Source organism: Schistocerca gregaria, chromosome 5 (assembly GCF_023897955.1).
Source record: "Schistocerca gregaria isolate iqSchGreg1 chromosome 5, iqSchGreg1.2, whole genome shotgun sequence".
Classification (NCBI taxonomy): Eukaryota; Metazoa; Arthropoda; class Insecta; order Orthoptera; family Acrididae; genus Schistocerca; species Schistocerca gregaria.
Genome location: NC_064924.1, coordinates 292123358 through 292129164, shown reverse-complemented (window position 1 = coordinate 292129164; position 5807 = coordinate 292123358). Strand labels below are relative to the sequence as shown.

The window sequence follows — 5807 nt, the reverse complement described above, 5'->3', positions numbered from 1 at the left end:
ACCGAGCGGCCACTCCGCGCGGTTGACTTTTCCTGTTCATGTTTTTAGCATCTTCTTTCTCAAGCCAACTTCAGCATTTCTTCTGTTAGCCAAGGATTCTTCCCAGTTACCTCATTTGCATCTATGCCTTTCCTTCCAAGTGCTGCGATTGCTTTCTTTAACTATATACATTCCTCTTCAAGTGAACCGCCTACTCTGGTATTCACTATCGCTTATCTACAGCCTGAGAGAACTTCGAAGTCACATCATCATTCCTTAGTACTTCAGTACCCCACTTCCATGTTGATTCTTCGTGACGGTTCTCTTACATTTCAGGCTACTCTTCATTACTGCTAAATTCTGCTCGTGGGTGCGCCTTACATTCCAATATTTGATTTCGAAATCCAGATGCAATCTTCCGTTGTGATTCCTGAACAGGGTATTCGCTGTTACTACTCGTAGATGACTACTATATTACCATCGCCCTTTAGATACTGAGTTACCCGTTCAATATCTTAACACAGTATCTCACTTCATCCTCTGCTTGCGGCCTCAGTATGTATAAGCGAACTATTGCTGTCGGCGCTGGTTTGCTATAGATTTTTTTTGTTTTTCACTTTTGTTCGTTGCTTCTGCTCGGGGCGGACGTCGTAGGACATCCGTTGAAGGTCGTTGTTGATCGATTCACTCAGTTTTTTTTATTACAGAGGGCAGCTATCCCTCTGACCGAACACGCTGAGCTACCGTGCCGGCAAAATTAAACTTTTCACTCGACTGTAGACTTGAACCAAGGACCTCTCGTTTCGCAACTGCTCACGCTAACCACGGGGCCACGGCATTCCTGACACTCGGAAAGCGCGACTCCCTTCCCACATCCCTCAGAATGTGGTGAAAGATCATCGATTACAACCAAGATGCAATGAATCTCGGTGGCATGCCTCACGCTCAGGGAGAGTGCTACCACTCATCATCGTGGTTGCGTCTACTCCAGCTTTGAACTAGAGAGAGTTGAAGACATACTACAGAAATGATCCTGTGAAGTATGATCTTGCCATCTGAGCTACCGAAGCACGACTCACGCCCGGTACTCACAGCTTTACTTCTGCCAGTATCTCGTCTCCTACCTTCCAAACTGGCAGAAGTAAAGCTGTGAGTACCGGCCGTGAGTCGTGCTTCGGTAGCTCAGATGATCGCCGGCACGGTAGCTCAGCGTGTTCGGTCAGAGGGTTAGCTGCCCTCTACAATAAAAAAAAAACAAAAAAAAATGAGTGACTGCATCAGTAACGAACTTCAATGGGCGTCAGGTGACGTCCGCCACGAACAATTGAAACGAACAATAACGAACAAAATGAGATTACAAAAAAAAAGAAACAAAAAAAAAGGTAGAGCACTTGCCCGCGAAAGGCAAAGGTCCCGAGTTGGAGTCTCGGTCGGACACACAATTTTAATCTGCCAGGAAGTTTCATATCAGCGCACACTCCGCTGCAGAGTGAAAATCTCATTCTGGAAATCCTACTCCCGTTGTATGTTGGTATTAAGAGCAGTTAAACGGAATGGATAGTGTCTTGAAAGGAGGATATAAGATGAACATCAACAAAAGCAAAACGAGGGTAATGGGATGTAGTCGAATTAAGTCAGGTGATGGTGAGGGAATTAGATTAGGAAATGAGACACTTAAAGTAGTAAAGGAATTTTGCTATTTGGGGAGCAAAATAGCTGATGATGGTCGAAGTAGAGAGGATATAAAATGTAGACTGGCAATGGCAAGGAAAGAGTTTCTGAAGAAGAGAAATTAGCTAACATCGAGTGTAGATTTAAGTGTCAGGAAGTCATTTCTGAAAGTATTTGTGTGGAGTGTAGCCATGTATGGAAGTGAAACATGGACGATAAATAGTTTGGATATGAAGAGAATAGAAGCTTTTGAAATGTGCTACAGAAGAATGCTGAAGATTAGATGGGTAGCTCACATAACTAATGAGGAAGTATTGAATAGGATTGGGGAGAAGAGAAATCTGTGGCACAAGTTGACTAGAAGAAGGGATCGGTTGGTAGGACGTGTTCTGAGGCATCAAGGGATCACCAATTTAGTATTGGAGGGCAGCGTGGAGGGTAAAAATCGTAGCGGGAGACCAAGAGATGAATACACTAAGCAGATTCATAAGGATGTAGGTTGCGGTAGGTACTGGGAGATGAAGAGGCTTGCACAGGATAGAGTAGCGTGGGAAGCTGCATCAAACCCGTCTCAGGACTGAAGAACACAACAATTATTCGTCTCATCAAAAACTTTTATCTTCTACCCACATCACTGTCCCCCACAAAATCTAGACTGAGTCTTTGCATTTCCATTATCAGTTTGTATATCTTCACTAGCACATACAGATTTCTGACATTTCACACCCGGACTTGTTGAATTTTATACTTTCGTTGGTTATTCAATCTTTTTCTCATGGTTAAGTTTCCTTTCGCAGTCGCTCCCGGAGGTACGAATGGGGGATTAATTCGCAATCTTCTGCCAGTGGAGAGCTCATATGACACGTATTCAGTTACACGGTACATGCCTTATGGATATATGTTTAGTGTATTTAAGCAGTGGTTTCCATTGCCTTCGGCGTCCTCGTGCCGTTTATAATTGGTGGCTCTTCCGCCTTATTATCCCAAGAGCAAGATAATACTCTGAACCTCTCTCCACTCCTCTACCCCTTTCGACAAGACCTTTGGCACTGCTTGTGTGTCTTCTTGCAACTGAAGTCTTTAGCAGTCATTGCTGATGATTTTTGTTCTAATTGTAAGCGGTGTGTAGGAATGAACCCAGAACGCACTACGTTTGGATTACTAGTAAACGACACATTTTTTTAGTTTTTTCCTCGAAACACATTTTAATCTCTTACAATTAAAAATTTTGATAATATTAAGAATAAAATTCTTTAAAAAAACATAGTTTCATTAACCTATGGTTTGTTCTTTTTTTTATTCACATATACAGTCTCGAAATAGTCTACATTTTAAGTCTACCTGCTTTGTAGCTTAATATGGTTTTCCCAACTGTCTTGTTGTGTTACGTGTTTGTGTTACTGGCTTGAATGCTTACTCTTTCATCGTCATTTTACATTCTTAACATGTATCGAGAATCACACGCTGATAATTGTGCATTGACTATCGTTATCTGACTCTTAGGTGAGATTGAAGACTTCACTGTTGAAATGACAGGTAGTCGATAAATTCCCGTGTATCAGTGCCCCTGAGTTTGGCGAGAAAAACATGAAGTGTCCAATCTAGCAAAAAAAAAAAATACCATCTCGTCCAACACTTGGTCGACATTTATCATACTGTATTTGTGGCTATTCTCGTGATGACCCAGACCGTGATTTCCTCATTTACATGTCTGTGCCGTAAGAATCGCAAAGACAAGATTAGTGTACTTACAACGCACACACAATAATTTGAGCAGCCATTCCTCCCGCTTTCCAAACACTAATGGAACTTAAGAAATTCTAGTATGAGATCTTTTGGGAAGTACCCTCTGACATGCCCTTCATAACGGTTTGCAGAGTATGAACACTCATGAAAGAATATTTTCATTCCCCGTTGTTCAGGTAGAATAACTTTATTTGTTAGACCTAAATATCACAGCCAGAGATGCTATATGGTAACTATGAACCATTGTTTTGGTAGTGTCTGCGATAATATTTGGCATTTTTGTTGTAGGCATTGTTTCAAAGAAATCTTACTTTCTATTTCATGTTTTCTGACCACGCTTTCAAACGTAATCCAAACATGTTCTATTGGATTAAGATCTGCTCTCCGTTCTGGAAATCTGAGAATATGAGAAGAATGGTACAACAGCCACAGACGAACGATTTTGGCACTGTGCTTATGGTCGTCTTATTGAAAGTAATAATCTGGGCATAAACCTGATCTATCAACACTCTTTTTGCAGGTTTTCTTTTGAGATACTTAGATGCTGGGATCTGTTCGTTACCTTCAACAGAAACAAGTGCCGCAACACCAGCTGTAACCATACATTCCCATATCGCAATTTCTCCGCTAATGAGCTTTACTGTTAGCTGAATGTGTTTGGGATACAGATCAGCATTGGTCGTCTCCATACAAAAATTCTGCCATTATTTACAAATACGTTAAATTTACTTTTATCTGTGAACAGTACCTTGTCCTAGAAACTTTTGCTTATGTTCTGTAGCAAACCTAAGCCCAATTTCTTCTTCTTCTTGCTGGTGTATGGTTTTCTTCCAGGCACTCTACCTCCTTAACCTGCACCACTTAACATTTAGCGAACAGGCCTTAGCTTGATTTCTGTCTCGAAGTGGTCATCAACATGCGCAGACAATGCAGAAGCTGTCAATTTAGGACCTATTTTGACCTTCGTTATTGACATATTTCGTTCTCTTCGCGTCAGCGTCTGTGGTTGAACTCTTCTTTCGCTGTTAATTAGAATATTTCTTTCTCTAAATCGCAATACTACGAACTTCACAGTTGCCTGGCTTCTTCCATTAGTAACAGAAATGTCTGAAAATGTTTTTCCCTTATTGGGAGGTGACTATTTGCCTTTCCTCTGCAGTTTTTTCCTTCCCTTAGCGGTCCATTTTGCTGTTGCACGGCATTCACCGCATATCAGAATCAACACGCACGAGGCGCTCTTCGCCACTGAAGCTGTTCCTTGCTGCATGTGGTTCGTTAGTAGTTTCTGTGTTTACATATCTGGTAGTGTATGAATACTTTTTCCCCCACTGTGTGAAGCCATCCGGTGCAGAACTTTTATTTACTTTTTGCGGTAGGCTAACACACTTAACGCTTTTATAGGTACAGACTAGGAAGGAAACCGCATGCTGTTAGTTTAACAAATAATGTCTCTCGTAGTGACCTTTAATTTTAATAAATAAAGGTATTGTAGACGAACAACGGTATATGAATACTCTTTTACATGACTGTATGTAGATAAAGATGTCGATTATTCATGCTGGCTGTGGCGGAACTGACATGGCTGTTCTGTGTAGGCGTCCGATCGTGACAGTAGTATTTCATATTGACCAGGGAAACCGTGCGAAACTTCCTCACTTTTATAGTTTTAAATTATGACTGTACATGGAATAAGTATAGTTCTACGACGGGCAGAGATTATAGACTACCGCAGTGGTCACGGTTATTATCTATGACAATGCTCTATATAAATTATCCAATTAATAAGTACTTCAATACAAATGAAATGGTATTTGTAATAAGATAATACGAAAAGAGAGTCTCTTATTCGTGTTAGCACCATAAAATTATATGTATGGCCGGCTTGGGTGGCCGAGCGGTTCTAGGCGCTTCAGTCTGGAAACGCGCGACCGCTACGGTCGTAGGTTCGAATCCTGCCTCGGGCATGGATGTGTGTGATGTCCTTAGGTTAGTTAGGTTTAACTAGTTCTAAGTTCTAGGGGACTGATGACCTCAGATGTTAAGTCCCATAGTGCTCAGAGCCATTATATGTATGTATGTAGCTGGGTATCAATGATGATCTTTCGCCTATGATAGTTAAAAGTCTCTTTATGTTAAAAGTTTCCACAAATAGTAAGTTTTGGCGCAAAAGCGATAAGTAATGTCAGAAGCTGGTTGAAAAACCCTCTAATAATACGTCATTCATCGCTGTGCGATTAATATGTGTTGAGGAAAAGGGATGTTGACTTAAGAAATAATAAATGTGATTTCAAGTTGCAGTCTTTTTTCTGGTCGAACCCTCCTTCAGCAAGTTACTCACTGCAGCCCACGCCGTACTCTCTTGTCATGCCCGAGACGAAGGACGAAAAGCTGAAAGTGGCTTCACTTGATTC

The 5807-nt window shown here is 41.3% G+C and overlaps 1 non-coding gene across 1 annotated transcript; it reads right to left on the bottom strand.

Moving 5' to 3' along the window:
* Positions 1-824: 824 nt before the first annotated feature.
* Positions 825-1029, bottom strand: LOC126274926 (small nucleolar RNA U3). Its single transcript, XR_007550471.1, has one exon. It is a non-coding gene; the product is annotated as a small nucleolar RNA U3 (small nucleolar RNA).
* Positions 1030-5807: the final 4778 nt, after the last annotated feature.